The 15,396-nt window shown below is 41.2% G+C and overlaps 1 protein-coding gene across 1 annotated transcript in view; it reads right to left on the bottom strand.

Moving 5' to 3' along the window:
• Positions 1 to 14,742, bottom strand: part of MYO16 (myosin XVI) — a 702,722-nt gene extending 687,980 nt beyond the window's left edge. Inside the window, exon 1 of the mRNA XM_073014491.1 lies at positions 14,669 to 14,742. The gene's annotated coding sequence lies outside the window, so the exon portion shown is untranslated. The remainder of the gene's footprint in view (positions 1 to 14,668) is intronic.
• Between the last annotated feature and the right edge of the window lie 654 nt (positions 14,743 to 15,396).

Raw genomic sequence — 15,396 nt, 5'->3', positions numbered from 1 at the left:
TTTTAAAATATCTGTCCTTAGAGGTTACTTTTTCCTTTGTTTTGACTTTATCATTTCTTCAAGTAGTAATTATTTGTATGGAAAACTGGTGCAATTGTCTAAGTCACATTACACATGGTGAATGGAAGCTATAATTTAGGACTAAGAAACACCTCTCTGTTCAAAACGTTTAAAAATGCTTCCAGTGGGATATTTTAAAGGTTACCCAGGATTTTGCTGTTTGAGTCTGTAAATTCTTCCTGCCTTCCTGGAAAGGCAGACATATTTAGAAGACCCTGAAAAATCATCAACTAAACTCGGACATCTTAGACATCTCAGGCAGATGCTATGCCTGTTTCTGTTGGAACATCTTTTTGATGTATCAGAATGTGTTGTAAGATCTCATTTTCCTTTTCTTGGAATTATTAGAATGCAATTTATGTTAAATTATGACATATTAAGGACGCCTTAATGCAACCATCTCCAACCCCACCCATTGGTCAGAGGTCAACTGTATAGCTAACAAATTATGCACAATCATTTTTCTATGTAAAAGATACTACATTTTTCTACCCTTTTACAGGGCAAACCTTCCCAGGATAAACTTTTCACATTATTCTTTCTGGGCTTTAGCCATTCTAGTTTATTTCCTCTGTATATACTTGTTACAGTGTGAATGTGGGTGTCCCTCCAGAATTCATATGTTGGCATCTAATACCCAACAGAATAATATCAGGAGGTGAGGCCTTTGGGACGTGATGAAGTCATGAGGGTTCCACCCTCATGAAGAGGTTTAGTGCCTCATAACAGAGGCTGGAGTGAGCTCCTTTGCCCCTTGTGCTAGTGACACCGTAACGAGGCACCATGTATGAAGCAGAGAGCCCCCACTAGACACCAAATCTCCTGGTGCCTTTTCTTGGGCTTCCCAGCCTCCAGGACTAAAGTTATGTTGTCTATAAATAAGCAAGTCTAAGGTATTCTGGTTACAACAGCCAGCAAACAGACTGAGGCAGTATTCTAGTTTATAAAATTCTTAACTACAGATGGCTCCCTGACATGAATATATTATTCTAAAAGTAAAATCATCAACTTGGGATATTAGACATTGCCTTTCAATTTCAATAGTGTATCTACATTAATTGTGGTGAGGCTGCTCTTGTTATGTTGAATATTAGTTAACTAATACACACATATTTTTCCAAGTGTCTGTTGTAAAGACAGGTGCTTGACATTCTGAACATATGCCATTGATATTTTGAATTCACCGGCAGGGCTTACAATTCTCCCTAATAAATTTCCAAGGTTTTAGAACCAAGGTTCTAAAAATTTATATGATTTCACCCTCCCCTTCTAGGCACACTCCTTAAAGACATGTGTACACATATGTATCCAGGGGGCATTCCAGGACGCCACACAGCAGCATTATTCACAACATGCAGCCAGGTGCCGTGGCTCATGCGTGTAATCCCAGCACTTTCCAAGGCCAAGGTGAGAGAATCACTTGAAGCCAGGAGTTTAAGACCAGCCTGAGAAATATAGTGAAATCTCGTCTTTCCAAAAATATTTTTAAAAAACTGGACACAGTGGTGCATGCCTACCATCCCAGCTGCTCAGAAGATGAGGTGAGAGGACCACTTGAACCCACAAGTTTGAGGCTACAATAAGCTACAATTGCACCACTGCACTACAGCCTGGGAAACAGAGTGACACCCTGTCTCTGAAAACAAAACAAAGCAAAACATAATCACTCAAATGGCAGGAAAAAAAAACCAAAAACCAAAATCCCAGTCACAGAATGACTAAATACCTTCTGGCATACTCACAAGAATAAATGCACCCAGCAGAAAAACCGAATAACCTACAGACTATACAGCAAAAAATGAATAATTCTATTCACATAAAGTTCAAAATCACACAAAACAAAATTATAGCACTTAGACATGTGTACTTAGGTGACAAAACAATAGAGAAAAGCAAAATAAATAAATACTATGAAAGTAAGCATGCTGGATGGTGGAATGGTTTATAATAGTCTATTTCTTGATACATGTTTATCTTATACTAATTTCTTATGTGTGCCTGTATATTATGTGCATTTTTCTCTGTATGTGTTATAGTTCTCAATCAAAAGACTAAGATCAATTTTTAAAAATTAACTATCTACCGGGCGCAGGGGCTCATGCCTCTAATCCCAGCACTTTGGGAGGCTGAGGCGGGAGGATCATGAGTTCAGGAGATGGAGACCATCGTGGCTATCATGGTGAAACCATGTCTCTACTAAAAATACAAAAAATTAGCCAGGCGTGGTGGCAGGTGTCTCTAGTCCCAGCTACTCGGGAGGTTGAGGCAGGAGAATGGCGCAAACCCAGGAGAGGAAGCTTGCAGTGAGCCGAGATCGCGCCACTGCACTCCAGCCTGAGTGACAGAGCAAGACTCTGTCTCAAAAAACAAAAAACAAAAACAAACAAATAAAAACAAATAAAAATTAACTATCATGACTATCCTTCTGCAATCCGTAAGCATTCTAGGGCATAACTAATATTGAGGATTATTTCAGGTGTTACTTGACCACAGCTTTAGCCCCTTTCTCTTCTCACTCAACGTACTCAACTTCTGCTGTATCTTGTAGCAACGTTAGTAATAAAAGGTCTTCTGGGATGACAGCAACATGACAGTAGCAAAACAATGTTGGGGTTGGGGGGGAAGAGAAAGAGAGAGTCCATGATGCAAGAAAAGTCCTGGGCCACACTCAGTTGGGTCACGTTCTTAAACTTGAAAAATGACCAAAGGTAAAATAAAGTCATCAGAGCAAGCAAGATTATGCTGATCAACGTAAGCCAATGATAGCCCACTTTTAGAGCTCGAGTTGGACCAATCTCATTCAAACCATGTGGTTATTACATTACGGGGAAAGAGTGAAATTAATGCTAACTTGTATATTCTCATATGCACACATACATGTACACACAATCGTACATTCAACATTAGGGAAAAATGTACAGCAAAGTGTAAAGTGTAGCTTTCCATAGAGTAGTAGGATTTTGAATTCTTTCATCTTTTTCTTCTGAATTATTTGTACTTTGTAATGTTTCTATTAACAACCAAAAACCCTTTCTCTAGTTTCTGTATGAGAGAAATCTCCACTTAAAAATACTCCTTCATGCTGTACAAGTATCATACTGGTCTTGATGTTTATCTGGGATTCCAATTCCGTTTCTGTTGGTCTTTCATTATTTGACGTTGATCAGTCCTCTGCTTACATTACTCCCTGAAAGTTTCAGATCCCTCTGCCTGTTCTTTTAACTATCTTTTACTAAAATTAATCTTTGATGGTCTAAGGCTAACACTGGTTTATTAAATATTTTGTTTTAAAGTAATCTGGTTTAGCTCAGCGTTTCTCATCTTGCTCAGTTTCTCCTGTCCACAAATAGGAATCACAGCTGATGAGAGCAGTGGTGTCCTCTGGAAAATCCAGGAAAGTTTGCAGAACATCTGGTTAAAATTTAGTTAAATTCCAGTCTATGGAATGATAACAAGATAACTGAATAGTAAGTACCATCTCTCACTCTCCCAAAAAGACATTGTCTAAAAAGCAACATATGAACCAAAACACCTTTACGAGAACTCCAGAAACCAGTGAAGAAGCTGCAGTACTCTCAGGGAATGCAACTTCAAGAATATCTGCACTGAAATGGGTAAGAAAAGCCTTTACATGTTACCCTCCCTCCCTCTACCCCAAGCTGGCTGAGCTCAGCACAGCTGGGAGAAAATTCTCAACTCATAGCTTCTCTCTCAGGAGGGAAAGAGAAGCAGGAAAAAATGCATCCAATGTTAGGGCTTTCAGGAGATACCAAGACACTGATTTCTCATTAACCTGATTTAGAATACTGACAAAACTTGCATACTTTAGATCCCTGGGAGCCACTGAGAACAAAAGAGAACTGTAGGCTTGCTGAAGCAGCAACAAAGATAAACACCAGAGGGAGCAGGAGATTACAAACTCCTAGAAAAGAAACAAGCAAACCTCTCTGGAAAATTACACATACTAGCCAGAGAAAGTGCATCCCAAAAAAAGCTTTGAGAGGCCTCCAGAAACTCTAGCTGGGCTGACTAGTGAAGTCTTCCTCAGTATAAAGCTAGTCCATAAAGACTAAGAAAGATAGCTTTTTTTTTTTTTTTCCAAATACCCAAGTCTCCACAAAAAAAAAAAAAAAAAAAAAAAAAAAATTGCAAGGCTACAAAGAAAAAGGGAAATTTGGCCCAATCAAAAGAACAAAATAAATCTCCAGAATTCAACCCTAAAGAAACCAAGATCTATGAATTATGTAACAAATAATTTGAAATAGCTACCTTATAGCAGCTTAATGAGTTTAAATAAGACAGATAAACAAATAAGAAAAAAATCCAGAAACTATGTGTGAACCAAAAGAGAATATAACAAAGAGATAGGAGTTATACATTTAAAAAAACTTCTGAACTTTAAGTATATAATAACTGAACTGAAAAATTCACTATAAATGTTCAATAGCAGACTTGGTCAAGCAAAAGAAAAAAAAAGGTGAACTTGAGACAAGTCATTTGAAGTTACCTAATCAGAAGGTAGATAGTAATATAAGTGATATTATTTTCTGTAATAACAATCAGATAGAAATGAAGAAATCTTAAGATACTTATGAGACATCATTGACTGGGCCAATATATGCATTATGAGGGACCCAGAAGAAAAGAAAAAGGGGCAGAGAGCTTATCTGAATAAATAATGGCTGGAAACTTCTCTAATCTCAGGATGAAAATAGACATCCAAATTTAAGAAGTTAAACACACTACAACTCTGATAAATCCAAAATGACACAGAGACAGATTATAATCAAACTGGCAAAAGTCAAAGACAGAAAGAGTCTTGAAAGCAGAAAGAAAATGTGACTTGGTACATCAAAGGAAGCTCCCATAAGATTATCAGTGGGTTTCTCATAAGAAATCTTACAGGCCAGAAGAGAGTGGAATGATGTATTCAAAGTTACTTTTTTTAAAAACCTAGCAAGCAAGAATATTACATGTGGCAAAACTGTCGTTCAAAAATGAGGAAGAAATAAAAACTTTCCTACATAACCAAAAGCTAAAGGAGTTCATCACCACCAGACCTGCCTTAAGAGAAACATTAAAGGGAGTCCCTTCAAAGTTGAAATGCAAAGGTGTTAGATAGCAACATGAAAGCCTATAAAAATATAAAGCTCTTTGGCAAAGTTAAATACACAGATGCTCCTTGGTTTATGATAGTCCCATAAACCCATTGTAAGTTGAAAATATTTTAAGTCAAAGATTCATGGGTAAGAACTGTGACTCACTGCTGCTGCCCAACATGACAAGAGAAGAATGGTTAGGGTTAGGATTAGGTCATACACCATGATCAAGTGGGATTAATTCCTGTAATGTAAGGATGGTTCAACATATAAACATAAATCAGTGTAAAATGATATAAAAAATTACATGATCTCAATTGATAAAGAAAAAGCATTTGGCAAAATTCAACATCTTTTCATGGTAAAAAAAAAAATCAACAAACTAGAAAGGAAATTGCCTCAACATAATAAAGGTCATATATGAAAAGCCTACAGCTAACATCACACTCAATGGTGAAAACAGTGAAAAACTGAATGTGTTTTCTTTGAGATCAGAAACAAAGCAAGATGCCCACTCTTGCCGCTTCTATTCAACATAGTACTAGAAGTCCTAACCAGAGAAACTAGGCAAGAAAAAGAAACTAAAAACATTCAAATTGTAAAGGAAGAAGTAAACTTATCTCCATTAACAGCCAGTTCTGTATGTAGAAAATTCTAGACTATGCACACACACACACACGTGCAAACTGTTAGAACTAATAAATGAAATCACTAAAGTTGCAGGATCCAAAATTAACATGCAAAAAGAAGTTGCTTTTCTATATACTAACAATGAAGAATCCAACAACGAAATTTTAAAAACGATGCCATTTACAATAGCATCAAAAAAGAATAAAATGCTTAGGAATAAACTCAGCCAAAGAGGTAAAATATCTATACACTAAAAAACATTGCTGAAAGAAAATTATGAAGACACAAATAAATAGAAAGATATCCTGTATTCATGGATTAGAAGATTTAATATTGTTAAAATACAAGTAATATTCAAAGTAAGACACAAATTCAACATAATCCTACTAGAGTCCCAATGGCATTTTTTGTCAAAAATTGTAAAGAAATTATAAAATTTATATGGGATCTCAAAGGACCCCAAAGATCCCAAACAACACTGAGAAAAAAGGAATAAAGCTGGAGGCCTTATACTTTCTGTTTTTAAAACATGTTAAAAGCTACAGTAATCAAGACAGTATGCCACCGGCATAAAAACAGACATAAAGACAAATGGAACCAAATAGAGAGCCTGGAATAAATCCTTGTGTATATAGTCAAATGATCTTCAACAAAAGTGCCAAGACTACACAATGGGGAAAGAACAGTATCTTCCACAAATGGTGTTGGAAAACTAGTTATCCACTTGAAAGGCAATGACATTTGATCTTTACCTTATGCTACAAAAAACAACTCTAAATGGATTAAAGACACAAATGTAGGATCTGAAACCATATACATCTAGAAAAAAAAATATGAAGAAAACCTTGTGACTTTGATTTGGCAATGATTTCTTGATGACACCAAAAGCACAGGCAACAAAAGCAAAAATTGACACATAGGACTACATCAAACCAAAAATCTGTGCAGGAAAGGAGATCATTAAAAGACTAAAAAAAGCCTATGGAATGGGAGAAAATATTTTCAAACCATGTATCTGATAAAAGTTTAATATCCAGTATATATAAAGAGCTCTCACAAATCAGTTACAAAAAAAATCAAATGACCTGATTAAAAACTGGACAAAGGATTTGAATAACCTTTCTCTAAAGAAGATATACAAATGAACAAAAAGTTTATGAAAAGATGTTTGACATCATTAATCATCAGGGAAATGCAAATTAAAACCACAATGACATATGACCTTACCCTTATTAGAATGGCCACTATCAAACAAATAAGCAAACAACAACAACAACAACAACAACAACAAAACAGAAAATAACAAGTGCTGGTGAAGATATGGAGAAACTGGAACTCTTGTGCACTTTTAGTGGGGATGTAAAATGGTGCAGCCACTATGGAAAACAGTTTAGGAGTTCCTCAAAAAATTAAAAGTAGAATTACCTTATGATCCAGGAATCCTACTTCTTTGGGTTTTAATCCAAAAGAATCGAAAACAGAATCTTGAAGAGATATTTGCACACCCATGCTCATTGTAGGATTATTCACAAAAGCCAAGGTGAAAGCAACTTAAATTTCTATCAACAGATAAAAGGATGAAGAAAATGTGGCCTACCCATAACAATAGAGTATTATTCAGCCTTAAAAGTTAAGGAAATGTAGTCATAGACTAGAACATAGATGAATCTTGAGAACTTTATGCTAAATGAAAAAAACAGTGTCTGAACACTTACATATCTATAGCTTTATCAAACTCCCTTCCTTAGAAATAACCTGTCTTAGGTTCACTCCAGAAAACTTGTTTCTACACACTAAAATGAAAATAGCGAGCTACACCCTATGTAAAAATATATTCTCAGTATTCTGTCCTACTAACGTTCTTTATTTCTTAGGCCAAATTTCTTTTGTCTTGTTCTTGCATATAGATCTAAATCTCTGCAATGAATGTAAAGTTAATGGCTCTCTGTTTCAGATAATAAAGATAAAAGGCATATTAATAGACTTTTCAAAAGAAGATTTGAGAGCTCATGAAATGATTTCAACCCAGGAACTCCAATCACATATTACTCAGCTGCTTATAACCAATAATCTAAATTAGAAAAAAAATTAGTAAGCTTGGATAAGACTTTATCATTCTTAAAGAAATTATTTAATATCTCAAATCTGTTCATTAAAGGCACACCGTACCACATTCTACAGTTTTTAGCCTCCTGGTTTTATTTTTAAAATATCAACTAATTTCAGTAATAAAAATAACATTAAAATGTTTTCAACATTTTGGTTATAGAAAAAGAGGATATTCAAATATCAATTTTTATGCATAATTCAATTCAGCTTATGATAATTTAAACATCAAACTCACTGTTATCTATACCTTCAAGCATTTTTAACCAAAAATGCCCAGAATGATTTGATGAGGAATTAACTTTACTTACATTACTGAAAATTATGTCTATTATGCTAAATAGTTGTGGATAAATAATAAGCATCAAAAATAAGAAATAAATATTACATCAAGTATTTAAATATACTATGGCTTTTCCCTTTTTTTTCTTAAAATTCAATAAATCTACAAGTTATTTTATTTATTTATTCTTTCATTTATTTAGTTATTTATTTATTTTTTGAGACGGAGTCTCGTTCTGTCACCCAGGCTGGAATGCAGTGGCTCAATCTCAGCTCACTGCAACCTCCACTTCCCAGGTACAAGCAACTCTCCTGTCTCAGCCTCCCGAGTAGTTAGGACTATAGGTGCGCGCCACCACACCCAGCTAATTTTTTGTATTTTTAGTAGAGAGGGGGTTTCACCATGTTAGCCAGGATGGTCTTGATCTCCTGAGCTCGTGATCCGCCTGCCTCGGCCTCCCAAAGTACTGGGATTACAACTTATTTTTATATGTCTAGTCTTTTCTGGTATCACAATTATTTGCCAAAGTCAGCTACCTCATAAATTATACTAAACATCATGTTCAGGTCTCATTATTCCAATGATCAGGGTTCAGCAAACATTTTCTGTAAAAGGCCAGAGAATAAATACTTTATAGGCTGTATTGGCTGCAGAGTCTCAGTTGGTGACACATTCTTTATTTGGTTTGGGATTTTTTTCCATATTTTAAAAGTGCAAAAGACATGTTTAGCTTACTGGCTGTACACAGACAGGCCAAGGTTGGAACTGGCCCACTGGTGGTGGTGGCTTCTTGTCTCCAGCTATAGATGGTTTTCTATATGGCACTTGTTTAAAAAGCCAGTTTTTTTCTTTTAAAACGTGCTAAGAGCACAGGGTAAATAATCAGCCCTTTTGGCAAGTCTGGATCTACCCTAAGCTAGCAGTGTAACTCTGAAGAAGTGATTCAGTCTCTGAGTTTTCTTTTCCTCATCTGTGGAAGGAGCAGATGTCTTTTATGGAAGGGAGAAGCAGACGAGAGAGAGTCAGAGGATGAATACGGTGGGACCCGGGGTTACCGGCAGAGGACAGATACAATAACGGGTGAGACAGAGGGTCCCTAGGGAGAGCTTAGGGAGCTGTTGAAGCTAGAATCTCCCCCAGGCACTCTTGCCTCCAGGGCAGCTCGCTTTTATCTTCTGCAGTGTTCATATCCACTCACGTAACACCAACCCAATCCAGACACACAGAGATGAGTAAGAAGCAGTAACCACAGTGCTGGGGAAAGTCCGGCGTTTCAGCAAGTGCGATACACTAAGGGTTAACAGCGAAGATGGGCAGGCAGCAGAAGAGGCAGAAGAGGGACCTCTATGAAGTGGGGTGTTCAGGGGAAGATGATCCGGATTTGATTCCAGCTGAACGAAGCTAGAAGCAGCTCATGCCCAGTGTTCAGGGGGATGAATAAAGTCAGTGTATTCAGAAATGCTAAGTTCCACGTAGAGAACAAGCACCTCGGTGTTGTGAAACGCAGGGATGTGAGTTGGGAGAGGTGTCAGAGGAGGCTGGAGCTGGGCAGAGAATGGGTCAAGAAGGTGCCTGTCGTGGGCAGGAGCAGACACTTTATGCTGCAGATGATAGGAAATCATTCAAGTCTTTTAAGCCAGAAGGTTTCATGGCTAAATTTGCATTTAAGATAAATCACTCTGGCAACTGTAAGACTGGAGCAGGAAGATGAATTAGGGTCTAGTCCCTTAGCCCTGACAGGGCATGATGAAGATTGGATCCAGGGCAGTCCTAAAAGGTCAGAATAAAGAAGACTTATCTCAGTCATATTTGTAAGACACATTGTAAAGACTTGATGACTAATGGAAAATGGGATGTGGGGGAGGGAAAGGAAGAAGAAAAACAGCAGGAAACAAACCAACAAACAGGAATCAAGTCCGGGGGAGGTGGCTCACGCTTGTAATCCCGGCACTTTGGGAGGCCAAGGCGAGCGGATCACGAGGTCAGGAGTTTGAGACCAGCCTGACCCATACAGTGAAACCCCATCTCTACTAAAAATACAAAAATTAGCTGGGCGTGGTGGCGGGTGCCTGTAATCCCAGCTACTCTGGAGACTGAGGCAGGAGAATCGCTTGAACCTGGGAGGCAGAGGTTGGAGTGAGACAAGATCACACCACTGCACTCCAGCCAGGATGACAGAGCAAGACTCTGTCTCAAAAAAAAACAAAAAACAAAACAAACAAACAAACAAAAAGTCCAGGAATCAACAGGAATAACAGAGGCCGGCCTAGAGAGAACAATCGAGATTAGGATTCCAGTGTGGATGTGAGGAGTCAGGTGTGGTATGGAACCTCCAGGTCAGGACTGGAGATGCATATGTGGATCCCAGGCACAGGCACCCACCAAGAGGTGCGGGAGACACTTGAGACCACAGGAAAGACGGGAAGGGAGGGGCCACCGGAGCTGAGCGAGAGAGGGGCCGTTCCAGGGAGAGGGTCAGAGAAGCCAGGCTGAGGAGAGCTCAGGAGTGGACTTCCATGAAGTGGAGGGAGGGAACCAAGACGCCTGTGCCCAGGCTTCTCTGACCACAGAAATAAGCACATCGCAGAAATTACAAAGAACAAGTCACTTAACATAGTTATTTTAAAAAACACAATTATATACAAAGAATTGTAATCCTGTGTGGGATATACAAGAAATGAGTTGATTTGATCCTACTACTTTTAGAGTTTACCAATATTTCATCCATGTTTACTTGTAGTCATAGTTGAGAATGTAAACCTAAACGTCCTTGGAATTAATGGCCTGGTTTATTGTCACATCTTCCTAGTTATTATAATAACATAAAACTAACAAAGTAAGAAAATCTTTGCAGATTCCTACATAAATGGGAAAAGAAGTGGCTCTAGCTAGATGGGGGGTTGGGGGTGCGCCCAGTGTACATTTTTGAAAGACCATCCACGGTGTTCTCAAACGCAGTGTGCTCCTGTAAATGACTCAGAGGAAGGCTGTGGTCCCAGCCCCAGATTCTGATTCTGTAGGCCTGGGACAGGCCGGGGAATCTACTTCTTATTGCGCACCTGCAGAAAATCTAGAGTTGGCATCCCAAGGAGCACACCTCGCCAGTCCTTAGAAGTTTACAGTCTTCAAAGTCAGGGTCCTGCATACTTGAATGACTACTCATTTTCAGGAAATGTCACTACAAAATTGTTAATAAATTTTTATAATTTTACATTGTCTGAAAATTATTTAGCACATTCTCTTGGGAAAAAAAAACAAAAACCATGCTTAAAACAGGTAAGTTGAGTATAAATGTTTGATCTCAATTAACTCATGAGTCAACAATGCTCTGAAAGCATTGACTGAATCCTTACTGAATAGCACATCCAGGGCAGGCTATTAGGACACAAAGATGAAAATAGACTTAAATTAAGACAATAGATGTTACAGGGTGGTAATCACCCACATGTATCGTAGCCCCAGAAGAGGCCCTAATTTTGCCTGGGGACATCTGTGAGAAGGAGAAGGACCAGAATTCAGTCATAGGAAATTGGCAATGTGGAATGAGTGCGCCTGCCCTACATCTAGACAGGGCACTTGTGAGGATCATATGAGATATTAAATGGAAAAGCAACTTTGGGACAGGTAAGGTGTTGTTATTGTGAGCTTTTCAGTTTCTAAGAGTAATGACATTTCTCCTTCTAGGACTGTGTCCTTGCCTTAGTGGAACTCAGGTGAAAATCATGTGCTTATACTGCCTGGCTTTAAAAATTTTTGAAGACCAACTGGTTAAACTGTATGCATTTTAATCTCAGTAAGTTTTTCTTGTTCTCCTCACATGCTCACTCTTTGCTGTCTGGAAATCTTAAAGAAAATGTGTTATTTCTAGTACAGAGCAGAATGTAGAAGAAAGGTTTGGTGGGCAGAGAACCACACAGGAAGGGAGTAAGGAGAGGAGAGAGAGGCAATACATCTGTGGCAGGTTTCACTGGCCAGCCCTTTTCTCAGGAGAAAGTAATCAAATCACTCTCTCTCCCTACACATCTACCACCCCAGTCTGGTGAAAACAGCAAGACCCAGCATCCTTGCCAGTATCTAGCTGTGTGATCTTGAAAAAAAAATCACCTAAGTCTTCTGGACCTCTTCGCCTTCATTTGGAGTAGAGCAAGCTTGAACAGAACATTTTGAAAGTACCGTTCTACCCCAGCATTTTCTCATTCTATGAACATGTGTTTTCATTGGCCTGGATTTGCCCTGGTGATGAGATCCGGAAAAGGCAGACACATTTTCGAGGTGCTCAGTTAAGCACAAGCCTAAAGTATGATTTTCAGATATCACAGTTCCAATGCCATATCTCTTCTCACTTATGCACATGTTTTCACACATTTAAGACCTGCAAGTTATGTACACACATAGAGATACACACATATACCTATATATTTGGATCATATATGATTCTATGTATGATTGTGGCTTTCCCCAACAGATTTTATTTTCTGATTTCTCAAGGAGAAGGCAATATTTCTATTTTTATTCAGTCTCCTTCAAGAACATTGGGGTTGTGCAGCCAGCTTGTATACAGCGTACACTCTCCTTTATCCACAGGCCACTAACTTACCCACAGATTACATTCATGACCCAGCACAGCAGCAGGTGGGGCTTGTATCTTCGAACATTCTCAGGCCAGGGGGGTAGAGGAGAGGGGCAGAAACCTTTATAGTATTAATTGCATGTGCAAAATATTTTAGCTATTTTAATGTATACTAAACAAATTGTTTTACTTTATTAAATTTCCCCTCCCAATTCTCATAGTACACAGATAAACCCAACCATAGCATTCTGACCTCTAGATAAAATTGTATTGGTTAAACATATTTTTCCTTCAATAAATAAATATCACACTCTGGATGATTTTTATAGCAAGTAGTATGGTCCCTGGAACATATGCTGTCTGTAATGCATTGCTGTGTATACTGTTTTCAAAACATCCATCAAATGTAAACCTCATATGCTTACAAAAGTTAATCACATGTGATAGTGTTAAGTATATGTCACATATGCTTGTACAATATTAACAAACTAAAATAACTTCAAACAGACCAATAGACATGTTTTAGAGCACCCTTAATCCACAGATGACAAATTACCTTCAAGGCTTCTACAAATTAAAAATACTAAGAGGAAAGTGTAATTTATTCTGGTAGCTATGCAATAATCCCACAAGAAAAAAGCTGGTTGTCCCAGTGGATCTGTGGTTGGCCCCTCCTCAGTCATGTGGCTTTGATCTCAGTATCTCATTGACGACTTTGGGATCCCTTGTTTTTCCTCTAGATTCTAAGTGAAAAGCACTGGGAGATGCATGGATAGACCGCAGGAGCGGCAGAAATGCTCCCAAGAACACATGGCAAAGGCGTGTTGTAAATGCTTTAACCTTCATTCCAACACAGACTCCAGAGACTGCGTGAGATTCTCAGAGAAAGCCACTACTCAGAAGAGGCTCCGGGCTTCCCCTGCGCTTCTGCCTTTGGAAACCGCAGGCCAGCCCTCTGCTCATTTACTCCTCTGGCCGATTCAGAGCAGCCAAGTTTCACTTGACCCTGCTTAGCAAGAGAAACCGCTCCTCCTCCAATGGCTAATAATTCTTCTGAGTGGCAAACGGTTAACACCCAAATTTAATGCCCTGGCTCACAACCCCTACACAGACATCTGAGCCACATGTGAGTAGCTTTTCTGTAAATGACAGAAATACTAAAAGAACTTGATGGAAATCGTCTCCATTTCCTTTCGGGGGCGTACTAGGGACCAATTAAACGGAGCACTTCCACCGGCCTAGTGGTTTTCTGCAGCCAGGGAAGACGGGGCGGTGCGCTGAGGCTTGGCGCCCCCGGGTGAGACCAGCCCCCCACTTGGCCGCCGGCCTCTGAGACAATGGAGCTGACACTGCCCAGCGGGGGTCGCGCAGAAGGGTCAGCAGGATCCGCGGAAGAGGCAACAGCTGGGGAGCCCTCCTTCACCCTACATCTTTGTTCTGCTCTCTTTTCCATCCCCAAAGAAACAGAGGAGGAGGAAGCAGAGCCCTCACCGCGCCTGGGAGCGGTTGTGTAGGTGACCACGCCGCTTCCCCCATCTCCCTTAGCAACGGGGCTTCCGCGTCCCTCGAAATGGCCAGTTTCGCCCCCTCCTTCTGGGGCAGGTCCAGAGTTCAGAAGGCTTCTACTCCCAGCCTCCTCGGCTTACGCATCCTAGCGGTTGGGAAGTCCCCGCGATTCCTTTCCCAGGAAGGGACCGACCAGCCTCCTCTCCACGCCCCCCAGGCGCGTCCAGTCCACACCGTGCGGGAACTCCGGGTGGAGACCCAGCGCCTCAGGTCCGATCCCCGACACCCTCCCGGCGTCCCCAGCCCGGCCGCGCAGAACAGCCTCTGCGCCCCGCCGACCTCCAGACTCGGAGAGGCTGCCCCGCCGCGTTCTCCGCGCTGGGACCACGCGCAGCGCCCCGCCGACGCCCCTACCTGCCGGAGAAGGGTCCTCGGGAGCCGGGGGCCGGGCGACGCGGCGATGGCCGGGACTAGGCTCGGAGACCAGCCCCGCGCAGCGGGTGAGAGGGGTCGGCAGTTGCCCCTGTGCCCGGGGCCGGCGCAGATGCGCGCAGCCAGGCCGGCTGAAGGCTGGGGACGGCTCCGCCACCCGCTCGGTGGCGGCTCTCTCTGCCCGCCTCTGCGACCCGCAGCCGCGGCGTCGGCGGCGACACAGTCCCCGCCGGCCCCGCCTCTCCCCTCCCCGCGCGCCCCCCGCGTGGTGCCCGCCGCAGCGCGGGTCGTGGGGCTGGGCTCCAGCTCCCGGGGCTCCGCGCCTCGCTCTGCGGGTCACTTTCCTGCAGCGCCCAGCACGCTGAACCTGCCTGGCTTCTAATTCCCGCCCGGGCAGCCCCCCGAGTCTCCGGCGCCCTCCTTTCCACGCTCCCCCGCGCGTTCCTGGAGACCGCGCCTCTCTCCGCTCCTGCCCTCCGATCCTCTCCGCTCTCTCCCGCCTCTCTCTCTGCTACAATTCTAAGAACGTAGCTCACTCCTGAAACTTTTCCGTCTCCACTTCAGCAAGATCCCGGGAGCTGGAGGGGAAGGGAGTGCCCAGAGCTGTGACCTGCAGCCAAGGCCCCCCTGGGCAGTCCGAACAGAACAAAGGCCATTGCGGGGACTGTGGCAGTGGTTACCAGATGAAATGAGTGACCCCTTTTAAAGCT

The sequence above is a fragment of the Chlorocebus sabaeus genome, chromosome 3 (assembly GCF_047675955.1).
Source record: "Chlorocebus sabaeus isolate Y175 chromosome 3, mChlSab1.0.hap1, whole genome shotgun sequence".
Taxonomy (NCBI): Eukaryota; Metazoa; Chordata; class Mammalia; order Primates; family Cercopithecidae; genus Chlorocebus; species Chlorocebus sabaeus.
Note: the sequence above shows the minus strand (reverse complement) of the source record. Positions and strands in the feature narration are given on the sequence as shown.